The sequence below is a fragment of the Podarcis liolepis genome, assembly GCF_965112155.1.
Source record: "Podarcis liolepis genome assembly, chromosome: 8".
Lineage (NCBI taxonomy): Eukaryota > Metazoa > Chordata > Lepidosauria > Squamata > Lacertidae > Podarcis > Podarcis liolepis.
The window spans coordinates 74,604,920-74,627,097 of NC_139560.1; the positions used below are offsets into that span (position 1 = coordinate 74,604,920).

The following is a 22,178-nucleotide window of genomic DNA, read 5'->3' on the forward strand; positions in this document are numbered from 1 at the left end:
GGTAGCTCAGCGCAGTGTACATTGGCCATTTACACACAAATAATGCATGAAGAGGGACGCTGGTGGCGCTGTGGGTTAAACCACAGAGTCTAGGACTTGCCAATCAGAAGGTTGGCGGTTCGAATCCCCACAATGGGGTGAGCTCCCGTTGCTCGGTCCCTGGTCCTGCCAACCTAGCAGTTTGAAAGCAAGTCAAAGTGCAAGTAGATAAATAGGTACTGCTCCGGCGGGAAAGTAAACGGCGTTTCCGTGCGCTGCTCTGGTTCACCAGAAGCGGCTTAGTCATGCTGGCCACACGACCCGGAAGTTGTACGGCGGCTCCCTCGGCCAATAAAGCGAGATGAGCACCACAACCACAGAGTCGGCCACAACTGGACCTAATGGTCAGGGGTCCCCTTTACCTTAATGCGTGAAGAGGACCTTTGTAGAGTTGATAACATCAACTTCCTTTTCTAAATGATCGGTGTCTTGTGGAGGTCATAATCCTGGCATTACCCTGCAGCAGCTCCAGCCCTCTGGCAGGAGGTTAGAATGGATATACACCCAATTATAGATATTATTTATACCCTGCCTATCAGGCTGGATTTCCCCAGCCACTCGGGGCGGCTCCCAACAGAATATTAAAAACATGATAAAACATCAGGTATTAAAAACTTTCCCCAAAAAGGGCTGCCCAGATGTCTCCTAATAGTCAGATAGTTGTTTATTCCCTTGACCTCTGATGGGAGGGCATTCCACAGGGCAGGCGCCGCTACCGAGAAGGCCCTCTGCCAGATAATTGTTTGCCTGAGTTATTATTCATATATCACATGTAGACATTGACCCGGGTATGAACGACACTGTGACTAGGCCCGCAATAAAAACTTGCTTTTCTAAAGTCCTAGGTAGGGATATGTTGGAGCTCTTTTCCTCTTAACCCCAACTCACAAGATATTTCACTGACCTTATATTTATTTTTACTTCTCTTGTACTTACATAGTTTTCATCCAAGCAGAAACCTTCCAATTTTCCTTTATGTTAAGTTCAGTGGTAGCTCCAGTAGAGAGATATGAATAATCAGTTGGGATTTTTACTCCTTTAGTGCCCTCTCTTGGTAAGGCCACCAGGTGTTCAAAGCTAAATGATTTCACCCTAGAATGAAATCTCATTTTACTTGGACAGCTAATTCTGTTCCCAAGCATTGCTGTGCTGATAATACAGTTTCTTTGTAACATGCTCAAATAAAGGGAAATCTTTTTTAATGATTCTGAAATGGACACCAGTATTTCCCAAAGCTGCCACTAAATGTTGGCACCTCAATCTTTTAAAAAGGGAATGGAAAAATACTTAGAAGCTCCTTGTTTATTTATTTCTTTAAATCTGCAGTCCTGTACTCACTTTGCTGGGAAAAGGGATGAGGAAGAAATACAGTTCAGTTCACATTTAAAGAGAGACCTACAAAATTTGCACTTACTAAACAATACACAAACCAAAACACAGGCAACATTTTTGAATTTTGTAGTGGATTTCTCCAGCCAAGTAATGGACATTAAAAAATGTGTATACTAGGGTAAAAAAATGTATAAAAATGCACATGGTAGTGGAAAATAATATGCAAAAAAGACATTATATTAAGGGAAATATTTTGTCAAAATGTGTATATCAGGCAAAATTTCATACAAAATTTGTATTTCACACAAAAATGCTACACTAAATTGCAGCTCTAAAATGCTGATTAATTTTCATGATGTCTTTTTAAAATGAGAAACTGAGAGAAATCAAATCACCCATCCCTACCTGTGAGTAAGTCTCACTGCTCACAATGGGGCTAACATGCAAGTGATTGCCATGGTAAATGCACTTTCTCTCAAAATACAATTTTCAAAATAAACTATATGTCAAAATAGGCATAAATAGTTTTATGTCATAGCAAAGTTTGTTACACTTAAGGCACAACATTTTATTCATAGTTCATGGTTTACAGAAATAAAATTATGTCAAGTCTCATATACATATTTCAGCAGTTTACAAAACCAAATCACATTTCAGCAAACTTTGCATTGTGAAAGTTTCCATTTCTTTTACAAACCATGTCAGTCAGTTTGCTACTGTCACATCTAGACACTTGAGTCTAGATGTCTGGAAGGCGCTGAATCAAAAATCTTGCTCCAGCTCTATCCCTAGCTATCACCTTGAGCTATTTTTCATAGAGCCACAGTTTTACAGCTTTTAAAAATCAGTCAAAAATCAGACAAGTAGTTCTGAAACACATGTGGACTAGCAAACTGAATGTAATCCATCAGCCATATTTATGGATTATTAGATGCTCAACAGTTCTTCTGCTTCTGCAGACTAAGGCATGTCTTAGAAGTAGGAATTCACCCCCACAAATGTATGGTAAGATACTAGCTAAGTTCCAAACCAGAAAAAAAGTCTTATTCGTTTCTAGGCACCAGAAGATTCCAAGACAACCAGCTGCAAGCTTGATATCATTTCAAGGAGGTAATGATTGAAAAGGTGCCTCTTCTCATCAATAAAAGCAGTTATTCTCTGCCTGTTATTGTCAAGACTATGCCAGCAGCATTGAAAACCTCTGCATCAGATTAACTAAATGCCTGCTATGGTGATACAGGTGTCTAAATGTGAGCATATGGAGCTGCTTAAAGAGCACTGGTCCTTCAAGCTGACCTCTGCCTATTCTGACTAGCAGTGGCTCTCCAGGTTCTGAGGCAGTGCTTTTTTGCCAGGGATACACAGGGGTACGCATACCCCTAAACGTTTTGTGAATCTTTGTACTTTTGTCCATTTACTGTATTTATTTTTCCCGATTTGAACTATAAAATGGTGATTTTCTTGAGTCAAAATGAAAGGACCCCTAAACATTATTTTTCGAAGGGGAAAAAAAGCACTGGTCTCAGGTCTTGCTACCAAGTAGCAAATATATGTTTGTTTGATGGATATGTCATGGACCTCAGTGTTCCATGTCATCTCTAACTAAGGATTGTACCTGTCCGGAGTCCCATCCCCGGCTTGATGACACAGTAAGTGTAGTTAATTAAAAAGGATTATTTTTTGTCGAAACAACAGATAGCACCGGACAGCTTAACACAGCCTCCGCCATCATCAATCAAGATGACCCTTCTGAAGACTCCTTCTAGTTACAGAAGATTTTGAACTTACTCACTTTGTGTCTCTTGCTTTGTTTCCGGTCTAACAGCCCTCCCCTTACTCTACTCTTAGGAGGGATTGGCTCAGCTCCAATCTTCTCCCGTTCTGACAAACTGCTTCCTTCTCTGTTCACACCAGTTTGCACTTCCCGAGAGTGTTGGCTGGGTTCCAAGAGGCGGGGGAGTTGACACTAGCCGATGTTCATCCTGCATGGCAGTTAAGCCTCTCTGTACCTGGCCGCTTTCTTCAGTTGGCTGCAAACCTTCACTGGGAGCTGGCTCATTCATGACAGTACCCAACTAAATCAATGTCTGAATGGGTAAACTTCTGCTCATGGAATTTCTCCATCCACTGTGTGGCCTTCCCTTAAATCTTCTCTAGGTGGAATGTGTCCAGAGGAGGGCAACCAAAATGGTCTATTCCAACTCTATGATTCTATGGTTGGGGAAACTGCAGAGCACATTTGTTGGTGAGTACAGAAGGGACGCGGGTGGCGCTGTAGGTAAAACCTCAGCGCCTAGGGCTTGCCGATCGCGTGGTCAGCAGTTCGAATCCCCGCGGCGGGGTGAGCTCCCGTCATTCGGTCCCAGCTCCTGCTCTCCTAGCAGTTCGAAAGCACCCCTAAGTGCAAGTAGATAAATAGGTACCGCTTTATAGCGGGAAGGTAAACGGCGTTTCCGTGTGCTGCACTGGTGCCGGCTTGCCAGAGCAGCTTCATCACGCTGGCCACATGACCCAGAAGTGTCTCCGGACAGTGCTGACCCCCGGCCTCTTAAGTGAGATGGGTGCACAACCCTAGAGTCAGACACGACTGGCCCGTACGGGCAGGGGTACCTTTACCTTTACCTTTACAGAAGGCATGCAGGGGGAGGAGAAGGAGGGAAAGTTTCATTCTTAAAGCAAAAGGGCATTCTGCTCATGCAGTGATTCAGATAGGTACAATTGGATGTTACAGTCAACACAGTCCAATACTTATCTTTTTCTTGCTAGTAAATGATGAAAAGTGAAAGCTAAGAAAAAATGCACCAGAAGAAGAATCCTCACCTGTGAATTTACACTAAAAGATGAACTAGAATTGACATCGGGAAATCATAAATCATAAATTATGCTTAGATATGTTTGCTTTTAATCCGCATTTTGTTTTGAGAGCCTAGCTGTATATAGACTATGTTCCGAATGCTTTGAGCTGGCAACAGATGAGTGTGGGGAGGGAAAGAAGCACTATTAATCTTCATTTCCTGTTCCCTGCACTTCTCCATCTTTTCCTCAATCACCTGCAGAGATGTGAAGATCAATTTCAGACAAGACACGGACACTCAGGCCAATTGGGCATTCTATTCTGTCTTTTTCTTTTTGTCACTTCTGAAACAGCTCTGAGAAAAATGAACTGCCTGAGACAAATAAGTTAAGTTTTGTACAACCTAGACAAGTTAGACTGAATTAGAGATTTGGTGTTGCATCTAGGTGTGAGAAACCCAGTAATCAGGGACAGCCCTAGAATAAATAGTATAAAGTAAAACTCTGAGGTATATCATGATGTTAGTAAGGCTTTTGACAAAGCCCCCTCATGGTATTCTTGTGGAGCAGCTGCCAAAATGTGGGCTGGACAAGGTAACTGTTAGTTGGATTTGTAGCTGGTGTGCTCGCTCAAAAGTGGCAAGTGGGGTGCAGTTGTTTTAAATGGATATCAATCAACTGCCTGTCAGTGAAGTGCTGTGTGGTCAAATGCTGCAGGTGTGTGTGTGAGAGAGAGAGAGAGAACTGGCTCTAACTCATATAGGTCAGAGGATGCAGAGAAACGGGAAAGAGTTTAGGTTAGTGGTAGGCCATATACTTTTCCCTGGCATCTCTATGCAGGGCTGTGAAAGACCCTGTTTGAAACCACGGATAGCTTCTTACAGTAAGTGTGGAACAGCAACCCACAACCTTGAATCTTCCATGTATTTTGAGCTAGAACTCCCATAACCCCCAGCTAGCATGGTTAATGGTCAGGAATGATGGGAGTTGTAGTCCAAAACATCTGGCAGGTGCCAGGTTGGTGGAAGGCCTGTTATACAGACAGTACTGAACTAGATATCTTAATATCAGCAAGACAAAGGAGATGGTGTTGGACTTTTGGAGGAAGAGAGGAGAACTGTACATCAGGGAGGGCTGTGTGGAGAGAGTCTCTTCCTTTAAATTCCTAGGAGTTTATCTCAGTGAAGACCTCACTTGGAAAATCAATACAACCCAGGTGGTTAAGAAAGCCCAACAGAGACTCCATCTCCTCAGAGTATTGCAAAAGAACGATGTCAATCAACATTTGATGATCTCCTTCTACTGGTCCACAATAGAAAGTGTCCTTTCATACTGCATCAAAAGGGCTGGTTTGACATCAACTGATAGGAAGTGCCTACAGAGGGTGGTGAATACAGCACAAGATATTATGGGCTGTCCCATGAATCCACTGGGTGACATTGTGGAAGAATGTTGCCTCAGGAGAGTGAGCAAAATTCTCAGGGATGATTCACACCCTGGCAGGCACTTTCTTGATGTCCTGCCCTCGGGCAGAAGTTATAGAAGCATGATTAGTCACACCAAGAGTGTAAAGAGCAGCTTCTATCCATGGACTGTTAGGCTGCTGAATGGAAAGATAACAACAGGGCAACTGACTTTCAGGTTTGATAGTGTGCGTCAGTAAACAAGGGGAATTAAGACTAAGAGAGCTGAGTGGGGGGTGCTCATGTAATCTCACTGTACAGTATAAAGGTTGTACAAGTGACAATAAAGTATTTCATTTCATATAGATGGACCAGCACTCTGACTTGGGGTAAGGCAGCTCTCCATGGTCCTAGTGGCTTTCTGTAAAATCACAAAACGTGTGTGTTTATGTGTGTTTCAAAGAGGCCTCCAGTTCCTTTAGTTGAGTACTGCAAAAATGTAGAGTTTGCATTTGAGCGTACTTCAACTCTTATTAGAGTTCTCCAATGGGTTGCATTACTAATGACATTCCTGAATAATGAGCAGCAATTACTTATTTATTAGTTCTAAGCCCTCACTTTGAAAGAAAGATCAGTGCGGATGAGATGCAGGAAAAATAAATTATGATGCGGGAGTTAAGGGAAAGTGCTTAGCCATTGTCTATAAATAGCCTTTGTGCCTTAAACAGTCTAAAAACTGGTATTAACATGAGGCTCGGGGGGCCTTTGTGAGGATGCATATGTACTTCTCCATCGCTCCCAGGAAAGTGTTAACAAGTGACTGTCAGCAGCTCTGGTAAACCTTGTGTCACACTTGAATGCATTTTATTATCTAATCATGGTCCTGTGGCTGCAAAGTTCCAAATGCATTTGTTCAGAGAATACTCAAGGGACCCATCAGGGTTCTGCTGAGTTGGATTGTAAAATTGGTCACTAGAGATGAAGGGCAGGAAATGAAGAAATGTTGCACCATCCCTTCTGAGAGGTTTCTTTCTTTCCATAATTCAATCTCAAAAGCATCAGAACCACTGGGAGAGGGGCAATTCTTTGTCATCTCATCTGGCAAAGCCCAGAAACTGCATAGAGGGCACATCAACGTTTTTTTCCAATTGGGGCTGCCTTCATGCAGCAAGATTCCCACATAATTGGGACTGTGATTTTTATTTTTTATTTTATTTTTACCACATTGATGCAAACCTTTATTGAGGGGGGAATGGAGTGGGGGAATATATGCATTTTTCACTATCTTTCTGCTGAGATGATCAGAGTGGCAGAGGAGAAACACTTGGGAGTGCGTTATATCCCAAAGCAAAGTGAGACCAGGTGTTCCCGGGTCACAGTAGGACTTCCATTGTGCAGGAACATTGCATGGTGGACTTCAAAGATGTGCTTCCAGCTGAAGTTTAAAGAGTCACGCAGGCAGAACGGAGGGAAGGCAGGAGGAGATTGCCAGCAGGATTGCTTTCTTGAAAGCACACTAAGCACAGAAGCCACGAAGCAATTATAAGGGGGAAAAGGCAAGGGTGTCTACTGCAAATGTGTTTCCTCCCCTCACCAAAGGAACAAAGAGCGGAGATGAAAAGGCTGCTTTCTAAAAAGGGGATCACAGATGGGTGAACTGGTGCCAGGTGAAAAGTCACAACAGTGCACTTGTTCTTGTCGATTAATGAGTGCTAAGGTGTTTGCATTGGGGTGTAGGAACATTGGTCTGGGGCCATGGGGCATCCTTTCCATTCCATTGGAAGCTGGAGCCTGGTCCAGGCAGTCAAACACCATCCCCATTAGCTGCTAGCCTCTGCCAGTGTGATGACTACAGACAAAATGAAGGTGTGAGGGTAAAATAGAGGCACCCTGGCGCTATCACAGTATCAATAGACAGCTTCCATACTGTATGTGGATGTGCCATCCTAGTGCACATCTGATTTATGTATCTGGCTTCCAAAAGGATTTCAGAGACTGCAGGCACAAAAGGCAGAAGAAAACTACAATTCTACAGGTTCTTGTGCTTTTCAGCTGGAAAGTACAGATCACAAGATTTCGCAAACTTTAATGCTGATGTTTGAACAGGTTAAAGAACAGATGGTTGAGAACACTGAAAGTTTGCAGTTTGAGAAAGGCATGACCAAATGAGAGAGAGGCGTGGGGGGGGGAGTGAATATGTGCACCTTCACAGTGTTGTGGTGTTCAACTTTTGAGGCTAAGCAGATTTAGAAGAAGGGAAGAAATTTAACGCTGTCCTTAGGCAGTGAACCTTCCCCTGGTACAAACCATAAAAGCTGCCCTTTAGCTAACACATGGGCAAACAGATGCGTATTTATTGTGGTCCCCGGTGAGACGTGAAACTGCACTGAACACCTTTTGAGTAGAAATTTGTAGCAACAAAGGGCATTTTTATTTATTTCACCTCCCTGGAAACTCCAGACTAAATTTATCTTGGAGAATAAGGATTTCAACCTGGAAGGGAAGATAGATCAAATGGATGGGGAGGGCATGGTTCTGCTTAACCGCAGACTGCTGCATAATGTATTAGGAGTGATAAAGACTCGTACTGGATTTCCCATAATATATTTGCCATGCTTAAATTTAAAGCAAGGAGAAAGGAGAGGTGACATTAGAGCCTTTGGGGAGGGGGTGTTTGAAGGCTAAAAGTTTTGGGTTTGGTGACCTTCCTCAAGATTTGATCTTTCGCGGGGCCCAAATGTTCTCAGGTCCTAGAATTATAGAATTGCAGAATTGGAAGGGATCCCAAGGATCATCAAGTCCAGCCCCCTGCAATGTACAGCCCTTGATGTGAGTTCGAATTGTTCCCCGATTAGCAAAGTGCAGAGTAGGAAAAATGCTTTAGGTAGGTTCACATGAACTGAACAGCCCTGAATTGTTTCAACTTCAGGAAGCTTTATGTGAGGGTTTGATTAGCTGCTTGTGCGTGAAAACGTGCTCCCTCAGAGTTTGTGCGACCCCACAAACCTCCGTGTGTGACGGAGCTCCTCAGACATGTCTGCTCTAGTCACTAGTAGAGTCCGACAGTGGCTGTCTGCGGAAGCGTTTCCAGCAAAGAAGTTCCTTAACGGAAACGCGTCTCCTGGACTCACGGCGTGACAGTTTCCTGCGAGGTGTGGGTCTCCCTATGGGAGACTCCGATACCTCCCCACTGTTCTCGCTGGAAGCCTCCCTGAGCCCTCCCTCCTGCTCGCATTCCCTCAGAGACCCACTCCTCCCCCTGCTGGTCCCTGCTTCAGCAGTTGAGTCTCTTTCATCCTGCCTGAGTCCCTCCACCACCTGATGCTCTGATGGCAGTTCCCTGACATCCACCTCCCCTCCAGGGCCCCCCTCACCCCCTCCCAATTCCTCCCCCCTGGGAGGTGAAGGGCTAAAACCCCGAAACGAATCTTCCTCATCTTCTGACGTCTCGAACAATTCTCTCCATCGATCGTCGTCCTGGCCAACTGAATCCTCCTCCTCTTCAGAATCTGGGAACCCCTCCAACTCCTCTTCCTCGTCGGTGGTGGCAAAGTATTCCCTTCGGAACCTCGCTACAGGCTGAGGTTTACGTGGGAACCTCTGATGAAAAGTCTCTATTAAAACCTCGTCATTGACATCCTCTGCCCTAACCCAGGTGTTTTCCGACTCCGGTTCCCCTTCCCACATTACCAAATACTCTACTTGATCTCCCTTCCACCTGGAATCGAGGATCTCCGCTACATGGTAGCTGTGTTCCTTCTCCTCCATTGCTGGTCCCCTAGTGACCCTCCCCTCACTGTCTCCTCTATACGGTGACAGCAACGACCTGTGAAAAACTGGGTGCAGCTTCATGTGGTTCGGTAACCGGAGCCTGAAAGCCACTGGATTGACCTGCTGTATGACTTCAAACGGACCCAGCCTTTTGGGTCTTAATTTCTTACAACCTCCTTTGAATGGCAACCCTTGGGTTGACAGCCACACCTGGTCCCCCACCCTGATGCTTTCACCTTCCCTTCTGTTTTTGTCTGCCTGCCTCTTATATTCCTCCTTAGCCCTGTTTAAGTTGAGTTGGAGCTGGCGATGGATCGCTTCCATTTCTTCCACGAACTGTTCTGCAGCTGGAACGCTCCAGTTCTCCCCCTCCCCCCCTGGGAAGGCTCTGGGATGGCACCCGTGATTAGCCAAAAGGGGGCTCATCCCCGTGGACACGTTCTCTGCATTGTTGTAGGCAAATTCTGCCAACGCCAGCTTCTCCACCCAATCATTCTCTCTGTCATTAACATAACACCTCAAATATTGTTGGAGAACCCCATTTGCTCTTTCCGCCTGCCCGTTGGTTTCAGGATGACGGGCCGTCGAGAAATTAACCTCTACATGCAGTAAGCTCATGAGCTTCCTCCAGAACCTGGAAGTAAATTGTTTCCCTCGGTCTGAAACCACCCTCAAGGGGGCGCCATGCAACCTAAACACATTCTCTACAAACAATTTGGCGGTTTCTTCTGCTGTAACCGCATGTGAGCAGGCTATGAAGTGGGCCATTTTAGTTAACAGGTCTACTACAACCATGATGGCTGTTTTCCCTCTAGACCTTGGCAGATCAGTCATGAAATCTATTGCCACTGCTTCCCACGGTCTCTCAGGTGTGGGCAGTGGTTCTAATAAACCAGCCGGCGCCTGCCTCTCCCCCTTGGCTCTTTGGCATTGTTCACACCCTCTCACATACTCCCGCACATCTTCCCTGACCTTGGGCCACCAAAATTCCCTGGTAACCAGCCACATGGTTTTGTGTTGCCCAAAGTGCCCTGCTGTGGGGCTATCGTGCAGCTGCTTGAGTACCTTCTCCCTCAATTCCCCTTCAGGTATATATAACGCTCCCTTATAATACAATGCCCCATTTCTCTCCTCAAAACCACCGGATTTGTCTTCCTCCCCTCTGAGATCCCTGAGTTTCCCCTGGGCGTATGCATCCTGCACCGTACCCTCTACCAATTCCCTTTGCCCCACCAAAGTCGCCCCACACACCCAGCGGTCCTCTGGAATGATATGGGTTTCTTCGGGTGCTCCCTCCCCCTCCAAATATTCAGGTTTGCGTGAGAGAGCGTCCGCCCTAACATTCTCTGGGCCTGGCACATAACAAATCTCAAAGTTAAATTTGGAGAACTCTTGGGCCCATCTCAACTGCCTTTGGTTGAGCACTCGCGCCGTTCTCCAGTACTCTAGATTTTTATGGTCCGTGCACACTTGCACTTTATGTTGTGCACCAACTAGCAGATGCCTCCATCTCCGGAACGCCTCATGAATAGCAAGCAGTTCTCGGTCGTACACCGTGTAGTTCCTCTCGGATTTGTTCAGCTTCCGCGAGAAGAAGGCACACGGACGCCACTCTGACTCCTCCTTCCCCGGCTGCAGAAGAAGCACCGCCCCTATGGCTCTGTCAGATGCGTCTGTTTCAACCCTTAGCTTCTTTCGTAAATCCACATGCAGAAGTTGTTCTTCAGAGGCGAAGGCCCTTTTCAGTTCCTCAAACGCTCGCTCCGCCTCCGCCGTCCATACAAACTTCTTTTTACTGCTGAGACAGTCAGTGATGGGCGCCGTCAGATGGGCGAAGTTGCGGATGAACTTACGATAAAAGTTTCCAAACCCTAGGAACCTCTGCACATCCTTCTTGGTTTTGGGTGTTTTCCATTCCAGCACTGCCTGTACCTTGCCGGGATCCATGGCCAATCCCTTGTCTGACAGGCGGTACCCCAGGAATTCCACCTCCTTGGTATGGAACCGACACTTCTCCAGTTTGACCCACAGCCTGTTGGCTTGCAGTCTGCTCAACACTTCTCTGACGTCTCTCACATGTTGCTCCTCATTCTCAGAATACACCAACACATCATCTAGAAAGGCAACGCAATTCTTGTAGAGCAAAGGGCCCAGCACGTGGTTCATAAAAGATTGAAAACACGCGGAGCCTGCTTGTAATCCAAATGGCATAACGAGGTATTCAAACGCCCCCAAAGGGGTAAACATGGTGGTTTTCCATTCATCCCCTTTCCTTATGCGTATCAGGTTGTACGCCCCCCTTAGATCCAGCTTTGTGAAAATCTTTCCCTTCCTCACCCTGGTCAAAATATCATCAATTCTGGGCATAGGGAACGCCACCGGTTCAGTCACTGCATTCAGCCGCCTAAAATCACATACAAGTCTCGGCTTGTCCGCATTTTTCTTGTCCACAAAGAACACTGGGCTCCCCCCTGCTGCTTTGGACTCTCTGATGAAGCCTCTCTTCAGGTTCTTGTCAATGAACCCTCGCAACTCCTGCATTTCCCTGTCTGACATGGCATACAACTTGCCCACGGGAAGCTGTGCTCCAGGGAGTAAATTGATCTGACAATCAAAGGGTCTATGAGGTGGTAGTTGGTCAGCTTCCTTCTCGCTGAACACGTCGCTGAGATCTGCATACTGTGGTGGTACCTTCACCTTCCCCATTACTTCAGTCCCTGCTAGGGTGGCTTGGGCCCCTGCTGAACCCTTCTCCCCTTTGCAGTGTTCTAAGCAATGTGCTGAACCAAAGGATACCACTCTTTGATGCCAGCCAACCAGCGGATCATGTAGAGCTAGCCAGCTCATTCCCAAAATAATGGGAGCGCCTCCCAGGGTGGCCACATTAAACGCTATCAGTTCTGTGTGCCTTGCCACCCTCATTATCATTGGGACAGTCTGCAAGCGGACTCCTCCTCCCAACAACTCCCTGCCATCAATCGTGGTCACCTGCAGGGGGTTGCTTAAAGGGATGGTCTGTATCTGGTGTTCAGCAGCAAACTCCTTGCTCATAAAATTGCAGGAGCTGCCTGAGTCCAATAGCGCCTTTATTTTTAGGGGGTGCCCATTCTGCAGCTCTAGCGACACTTCAATCACTAGAGCAGGTCGAGGAGCTTCTGGCACGGGCACTTTCACTGCTCTTTGGCCTGGCTGCAGTGCCCCAATTGTGGCAACCAGGCGTTGGCTTTTACCTGCTCCGCTCCCCCTTCTTCTCCCCCCTCAACAGCTCCCACCATCCCTTGCCATTCCTTCCTCTGGGGGCAGACTCTGGCAAAGTGGCCTGGCTGTTGGCAGAGATAGCATTTCCGGGGGCCCTTTCCCTCCTTCTTAGCTCCCTCGCTGGTTTTTGAAAATGCGCGCGCGCGCGCTGTTCCGATTTCCATCGGCTCTGCCGGCGGGAAAGCTGGCTCAGGAATGTCTGGAATGCGGAACTCCTTCCAACGTTCCCCTCTCCCTTCCCGCCTCTCCAAGGCTCTTGCCTCCTGCCGCGCTCCTATGGTCAGCGCAGCTTTGGTCAGCTGATCCATAGACTCCGCCCTGGGGCTCCGTGCCAGCTCGTCTTTCACCCCCGAAGAAAGACCTTCTTCAAATAGCATTTGAACGGGTGCCGCCGATAAATCCCAACTCAGTCTGTGAATCAGCATGGTAAACTCAGTCCAATATTCACGGACAGATCGACTTCCCTGCTTACAAGCCATTAGCTGTCTGCGCACCACCCCTTCCTCAATATCGCTGGAAAACATGATATCCATTGCACGAAAGAACTTCATTGTGTCCTTTAGTATGTCATTGTGCGTTGCCATTAGGGGTCGAACCCAGTCTCTAGCCCCTTTCTCAAGATGCCCAATTACAAAAGCAACTCGCGATTCCTCATCAGGGAACTCATCGAACTGCACATTAAGGGCATATTGCATCTCTGTCCTAAAAGCATGGTAGTCCTTGGGGTCCCCCCCAAATTTCTGCACCAATCCTGGTACCTTTCTGGGGAATTGAGTGGCTCTCCCCTTCTTGTCTGCATCCTGAGCCCTTCTCTCCTCCAGCCTCGCCGTCTGCAGGGCCAGTTGAACCTCCAACGCTCGGTATCTATCTTCCAAGCTTGGACCAGCTCCAGCCCCTGCTCCTCCGGTTCCGGTTGGTTCGCTCATGATGCCTTCTCTTGCACAGGCAGCGTACAAAGACTGTCGGACTGCTGTGAGGGTTTGATTAGCTGCTTGTGCGTGAAAACGTGCTCCCTCAGAGTTTGTGCGACCCCACAAACCTCCGTGTGTGACGGAGCTCCTCAGACATGTCTGCTCTAGTCACTAGTAGAGTCCGACAGTGGCTGTCTGCGGAAGCGTTTCCAGCAAAGAAGTTCCTTAACGGAAACGCGTCTCCTGGACTCACGGCGTGACAGTTTCCTGCGAGGTGTGGGTCTCCCTATGGGAGACTCCGATACCTCCCCACTGTTCTCGCTGGAAGCCTCCCTGAGCCCTCCCTCCTGCTCGCATTCCCTCAGAGACCCACTCCTCCCCCTGCTGGTCCCTGCTTCAGCAGTTGAGTCTCTTTCATCCTGCCTGAGTCCCTCCACCACCTGATGCTCTGATGGCAGTTCCCTGACACTTTAGGTACAATTGACACCATGTTTACTGGTTGCTGTCACTTTCTTGTGCAACCTACAATCAAGGCAGCTCAGAATATAGAACACAATAAGAAACAAAATGAGTTACCTTAAATCCTCAGCTATGTTGAATAAAATGTGAAAGTTTTAAAAAGGCTGGATGCAGACTTTGTCAGGTTTGGAGTAGACTGAAATCACTGGGGCTTCAATAAGTTATTGCTAACTTAAGTCCCATAGATTTCAGTGGGTCTAAGCATGGCTAAACCTGCAGTTCTAATCCCACATACGTCCCCACTGAATTCAGTGGCATTTACTTCTGAGTATACATGGTTAAGGGATGCGGGTGGCACTGTGGGTTAAGCCACAGAGCCTAGGACTTGCCGATCAGAAGGTCGGTGGTTCGAATCCTGCGACGGGGTGAGCTCCCGTTGCTCGGTTGCTGCTCCTGCCAATCGAGCAGTTTGAAAGCACATCAAAGTGCAAGTAGATAAATAGGTACCGCTCTGGCGGGAAGGTAAATGGCGTTTCTGTGCGCTGCTTTGGTTCGCCAGAAGCAGCTTAGTCAGGCTGGCCACATGACCCGGAAGCTGCACGCTGGCTCCCTCGGCCAATAAAGCGAGATGAACGCCACAACCCCAGAGTCGGTCACGACTGGACCTAATAGTCAGGGGTCCCTTTACCTTTACCTATACATGGTTACTAATGCAGTGTAAGCTTCAGTCTAACCCGTGAATCAGGACCATGATGAAAGCAACAAGAAATTCAACCAGCAAGCACTTGGGAGGATATTTATTTATTTATTTATTTATTTATTTATTTAGGCCTTTGCCTATTAGCAAGAGGGCATCAAATATTTCTCTTGATGGGTCACACTAAGCTAGATATTCCCCAAAATAGGTGTCACTACAGAGAAGTCCCTTTCCAGGCAACAGCTGGGTGGCAATTGGGTAAGTAGTGGATAAGCAGGAAGAATTATCCTGAAATGGTTGCCTCCACCTATTCATGACCTGACTTCCACCTACCAATGCATTTACAGTGTGATTACAGAACTGACATTGTGTTCCAGAGAAGTAAAAATCTGGAGGTTGCTTCAAGGACTGACTGGATGGGAAAGCAACAGTAAAATTCCTTGTAGTCCCTGTTCTCCAGCTGATAAATGGAAACTTTCAAGTATCTATCTGAGCACAGGTATCAGCTAAGAAAGGCTCTAACTGATTTTGAATTTTAAATGAAATATATAGCTAGTTGAGTGTTTGATTTTTATGCTTAATGAATAAGTAAGAGAAGGATGTAAGCAGCTGGTCACCCCACTTTTTCCTTTTTTTAAAAAATGCAGCTATTCTCTGCAGAAATTGTATGCCTTACAGCCAAGATCTGAAAAACTAATTTAGATGCACCCAAAGTCTTGGGTATCCTTAGTGGCATATTTTGCTTGTTCCTTTTTTGAACATCCCACCATTATGTCATGCATTTAATAGCTTTGAAAGCTCTCTAACAGTGTAAGATGATAACATGCTTATTCAAAAGCAGTCCCTATCAAGTTAGATGGGGCACATTCTCAAGTTAAGTGAGGTATAAGGTTGCATTCTCAGCTTCAAAAGTGTATGCCATAGGGGGATACTGTTTGAGAAACACAAGTCCAACACTCCCTTGAGTCTACAGAATTAGCTATGTGGGCCTTTGAATGGGCCTATGTCTATTTTTTAATGATTTATTTTTGAATATGCTTTACGGCTAAAGAACGAAAAAATAACAATCTATGCATGAGCTAGTGGGACCCCTTTTCCTAGTACAGCACAACAGAAGCATCTAATAAATGCCTTGTGCGTATGCAAGATGTTGCACAACCCCTAGTACAGCTAACATTCTAACCATACTTGCTGTAGCAGCTAGCGTTCTGTTGGATCTCACCCTATATTTCTATGTTCTCCCTAGCCTTTTGTAACATTGTTCAGGTGACAGCTAAAAATTCCATATGTTTCTGAATGATCTGGGCACGCATTTGCACGCAGCAGTATTTGGCGATGACAATCTGTATACAGGAGAGGCCAGCTTAGATTATATTTTAATAAAGTTTCCATCTGTTGCTGTTTACCCGTACTTTGATATGGTTTCCTTATATAATTTATGTGTATGTCTTAGTTTCAATAAAGATCTCATAATCTGCTTGAATTTCTGTGGCTAGGGACGTGCATGCTTTGCAATCATGTCATTCCCTAAGAAGCAGTACACTGGACGCTCGGGTTGCGAACATGATCCGTGTGGGCATCTGCGCACATGTGGGTTGTGATTCGGTGCTTCTGCACATGCACAAAGTGCAATTTAGTGCTTCTGCACATGCGCAACCACCGAAACTCAGAAGTAACCTGTTCCGGTACTTCCTGGTTTTGACAGTCCGTAACAAAAAAAAACCACACAACCTGAAGCATCTGTAACCTGAGGTATGACTGTAATGACAAAAGGAGGACTAGAATATTGCAAATGAAAGGTGCAATTCAACTACAGTCAGACTTTGTGGCTCACCAAGTCAGTAATGTTCACTACATTTGTAGTGTAGCAGGTAGCATGTTGGAAGGACTCCAAATTCCCACTCAGCCATGAAGCTCATTGAGTGACACTGGGCAGGTCAGTACTTCTCAACCTAATTTACCAGCCATTGCTTTTGTGAGAATAAAAATTGGAAATGAAAAAAGGCAAATGCAGACCACTAGCTATAGCCTGGGATTACTCAGTTGGTAGAGTATGAGACTTTTAATAATGGGGATGTGGGTTCCAGCCTCATGTTGGGCAAAAGATTCCTGCATTGCAGGGGTTTGGACTAGATGGCCTTCATGGTCCCTTCCAACTCTACAATTCTATGATTCTATGTACTCTAAAAACTAATTTACTTGCTGCATACACATTCCTATTTGCTCTGCATCCAGTGCTCTCCCACTGTTGGTTTGTGAAGCATTGTGCATATGACATTACCCACTATGATGTAGTTTCTTGAGAAATACTGCATTTTCATGTGTTCTCCCCCCAAACCAGATTTGATCTTATTTGAAAATGTAAGGCAAAGGAAGACATCCACACATTTTCTCTGCCCACTGGTGTGGACAGAAAGCAGGCAACTTGGGAACACCTCCAACCACAATGCTGTGTGCAGCAACAAACACATGTGATTTGAAACACAGCAGGGGAAAATAACCTCACTGCCTTTTAAAACAGTAATATGAACACATCCTCTCTTTTCCCCCTTCCTTCCTGGAGTCACATTTCTGTTTGGCTTGGAATGGTGGGATGGAAGGTGGTGGCAGAAATGTATAAGAGAGTTATTTGCTTTCAGCTGAAAAATGAAATCAATAATCCCTTTTTCTCTGGTGGGGAAAGGTTTGCGACTATAAAGATGGTGGGAATTTCCTCACTAAACTCCATGCCAAATGGTGGTTATTTCATTAGCATATTGCAGCACTTCACCTACTACCAAGAGAGGAATCTCAGAGTAGGTGCTATATCATCCAGTGACACGGTTTAACTTTATATAGGATGTAAATATTCATGATCAGGTTCTACACTTTGCCATTCTTGGCTCGACCATGCATATTCATGGTTACACAAGAGAATAATTTGTGAATATTCATACGCTCCTTGTGATGAAACCAGGAAACATTAATACATAATTCATGTCAGCGAAGTATGGAAAGCTATTTTGAAAAATGGCTGCATCTTACAGGCTGCACAATATGATTTTCCGCCCTCAAGGCCTAACTTTTTCTTAGACTCCCACATCCATCTTTATCTCCTGTCATCAAGTGTAGAGGCCATGCCTTTCAGACTTACTTCAACTAGCCTAATAGGTCTATTTTGAGAAGAAGAAAAACCGAGCATGATCACAGAATTACAGGACTAGATTTTATTTGTCCTGGACTTCATGCTCTCCAACGCCAAGTCCCTAGGTAGAATGGATTCTCTACATACCAATTCACATTATGCCACTTTTTCAACCATATCATTCAGATTATGGTCCTTTTGATGTGCCTTTATAGCCAAGTGGGAACCAATTCTGTATGGTGTGATTCCACAATGTGTGTGTGTGTGTGTGTGTGTGTGTGTGTGTGTGTGAGAGAGAGAGAGAGAGAGAGAGAGAGAGAGAGAGAGAGAGAATGAAACATTAAAGTTGATGGTCTCGGTTCTGTAGGTCTTTCTCACTCAGCTGGCACCCTGCTTGGAGGGAGAACATCAACATAATATTTATTCAATTGATTTATATGCCATTGCTAATCATAAACAACTCTAGAACAGTTTACACACATTGAACTTTATCATCAAAATGCAAGTTAATAAATTAAAATGATAACCCATGCCAAACCAACAGCAGAAAGGCAGTCTGCAATTACAAATGTGCTACTCGGATCACCCACTCCCCAAATACTTAATGAACAGATAGATTGTCAGCTGAACCTCTCCATGCATTGTTGGTGCCAAATGGAGTTCAGTAACCAGGATGCCACCACATAAAAGACCCTGAGTCATCATCCAATGTCCAACTGGTGGGACCTTCAGAAAGGCCTTTCTTGCAGACCTCAGGGCCTAGTCAGGTTGATAAAGGGAGAGGTGTTTCTTCAGCTATCGGAGTTCCAAGCCATTCTGGGTTTTATATGTCAGCAGCAACGCCTTCAGTTGGCCCTGGTAGCATTCAGACAACCAGTGCAGATCTTGTAATACCAATGATATGCGGTTGTGATAGGCTATGTTGCTCAACATCATGGTGGCCACAATTACTTTTTTGTAGAGTCTGGACCATTTTCAAGGGCATCCCAACTATTAATGTGTTAAAATATTCAAGTGAAGAGAATGGGTGATTGTGAACAGGTTGTCTTGGTCCAGGAATAGCCATATCTATGAAGCAGCTGTAGCTGTGGGAAAAAAAAATACCTGTGACACTTATGTTACAGAGAAATGGAGCCAGAAACTTGGGAATGTGGAAATACAGTTTTACAACAGAGACACGATGACTAAAATGTCACACAGGCATTGTCCAATGAAATGAATGTTATCTAAAGCTTTGTAGTTCTTTCAGATAACATTTTGCCCACCCCTAAAATGGCACAATGCTCTCTTAACATTATGAAAATTTGGTATATCCCAATAGAATATGGTAGTGTTTGGGCATAATGATAATCTACACAGGATCATTATGGGAATAAGTCCCAGTGAAGCTTGGGCATGCGTGCCACTCTTCTTCTCATGCTGCCACACAGGACCCAATAGAAACTTTTACCTCCATTTTTGATAAACCACAGTTTTGCATTATGCCTGCACCCTAAACTGTGGTTCATCTTAACTATGGCTGGTTGAAGCAAGCCTCTTCCTTAAACCAAATATTAAAAATTGGCTCATTAAAACAACAACAACACTGTAGCTAAGGCAAACCAGACTTTGTCCAGATTTGGACATAAAGGATAAACTGCAGTTTATCAAAAATGCGAGCTTCTGATCTACTTGCAGCCATGCCAGAGGAGGAAAAGGGAGGGGCAAGCCTGTGGCTTGCTGTCACTCATTCCCATAACAATAAATAGTTTATCATTATGTTCAAATGCAGCCAATATTTAGTTGTTTCTAATTAACGCTAGGCTAGCACCAGATGCATTCTATATTCTGTGGTTTTCAAATTCTTGAAAGCGTTCAGAACTGAGTAAAAATGTACATGGAATTCAAAAACTGGAAGAATTACTAAAATTAATGAAGTGGCAAGAGTAAAATATAACTTAATAGAGAGAAATAATTCAGGAGGATGGAAAAAATTAAATGCTTTTGTGGAGTTCTACTGTGGAAAAGTAATTACACTCCTGGAACACAAATATGTAACATTCTTCATTGTGCATTGTGGGCGTCTTTTGTCCTTTTCAAAAAACCAAATAATTATTTCTAATGCAGCAGATGCTGCTATTCACTTAATTTTCAGGAACGAAGAATAAAAATAAGGTATGCAAGGTTCTACTGCCTACTCCACAACATGAAATTATTTTAATTAACATAGACTGGGTTTCCTTGAACATAACAGCATGATTTCAGAAGACAAAAAGTCTTAGGTGACAGATGACATGCATTATTTCTGCAAAGAGAATGCAAATACTTAATAGCAACAGCTGTTTTAAAATTAAAATATTTGAGTTTACTCAGATTGTTTGCTCTCTTTCCTTTTCTAACATCACTCACAAACATATTACAAACTCACAAACATATTATCTTTCCTGAGAAAGGCCTAAGGAACATCATATTTCATCACCCTTGGCTGATATACCAGCTGGAACCATTGGTAACCTCAATACTAGGCTACTCTTCTTCATCTTATATGGGGCTTCCCTTAAGGTTTGTTCAGAAGCAGTAGCTAGTGATGAATGTGGCAGCTGAGTAGTGGCAGCTTACACACCATACATTTAATGTACACACACACACATCCCCCCCAAAAAAAATACACTCACCAATGCAAAACCACCACTAATCCTGGGAACTGTAGTTTGATAAAACTACTGGTAATTGTAGCTCTGTGAAGAGTAAATTAAAGTTCCCAGGGTTCTTTTGTGTGGGCTGGGGGAATGTGTTTTAAATGTGTGATATGTGGAATTGCCAATGTGTTTGGGGCTACTGCTCACATAATCTTCTATTGTTTGGATCCGGTGATCTCAGGGAATCTTTTCTGAACCTTCCTACAGTTTCTGAAGCATTGGCATCCCAAGAAGAAGAAGCTTCTCAGTCGTTACTTTGCAGGAGCAGAACCCCCTTCAGTGAAGGCCTGGTGTCAGCACCTGGCACCTGTTGGCAGCTTTCACCCTTTTTATCAACTGTTTCCTGGCAACAGGCCACCATTTTAATTCCCTATAATGAAGTGAAAGTATTTGGAAGGTATTTGGGGAAACAAAATTGAAGACTTCTAGACACCTTTCCACAACTCAAGGACAACTTAGTTTCACCATCAGGTAAGCCTAGTGGAACCTCACAGATCCATGAAGGGACCCACTAGATGACATCTTCTCAAGGGTTTCTCAAAGCTGTCACCAGCCATTCCTCCAAGACCGCATATTTGGTTCCATCTCTCCTGACATTCTGCAAGAAGCTTAACTCATGTGTTCATGTGCTTTTGTTCGTTCTTCTGTTTTGGTTTTCTGTTCTGGATTATTTCAATTTTCAGTTGCGCTTTCCTGTTGCTTTCATTTTGTTTTAGTGTTGCACACAGAAGAACAACAGCCCATACAATAGTTTTGAATTCAGAAACATAAAGCACTCTTGGCTCGGATTGATGTAGAAGCCTTTATGCTTTGCTGCCTTTGCACTCTGGCTCCAGCTTCTGCTTCTTAGAAAGCGTTTGGAGCAGAGGCATTTATTAACCCCATCATTCATGTCTGCTGGCTGACAGGGCTATGTGTCTAAGAGCTTTGGTTGCCAGATCTGTTTATGATATGCAGTTTTCAATATGAAGCAACAGTCTAGAATGGTGAAAGCTGAACTTCAGTGCTTTCTTGGCACGGAGAATGAGAAGCTCTTCCTGTGTAATTGTATTGCGCACAAGGGATCTAAGAAAGACCACATTCTAGGAGTTATCTGGGCATTTTCTTTTCTAAAATCTGTGAAACATTTTCTAGTTTTCCAATGAGTCATGCTCCTGAATTGAATTCAGAGTACAATTTAGAAACAGCCTATTGTACGTTTACTCCATTCAAAATACACTGCCAGCTTCATATTCCGGCACTATCAGTGGAAGAAGGGTTGCACCAAAATGGTGGTGGATATACATATTGAATGCAGGTTCTTAGAGCCATAGGATGAGTCCACCATGCCATCTTCAAGACACTTTCCTACCCCGTCAAAAGAGGAGACCAACCAGATGCAGTAGTCATGGAAGATGCAGCCCATGGGAAAGAGGAAGGAGAAAAACTACTACCAATGCTGCATGGAAGTTGCATGTGCTTAGGGAATAGTATTCCTCACTTACTAGAGGAGGAGGGAATCCAAGATGACCTTTAGAAGTTAGAGGCAGGATTGCCTCACAATTGTCTAGAGACCATTTGCTGAAGTTGTGCACATGCCAGAATGTTGGTTAACAAAGTATTTGATAACTAATCCTCTCTCCTGGTCTTAAAAGTGGAATATAAATAACATTTGCCCTTGAAATCTTTCCATTCCCGGAAGTTGCTTTTTGATAGGCTCAAGCAGAGGTTATA

General features: G+C 44.7%; 1 protein-coding gene across 2 annotated transcripts in view; it reads left to right on the top strand.

The window, feature by feature from the left end:
* The window catches only part of CDH18 (cadherin 18), a 632,508-nt gene that overhangs the window by 167,361 nt on the left and 442,969 nt on the right, over positions 1-22,178 (top strand). The window lies entirely within an intron of this gene.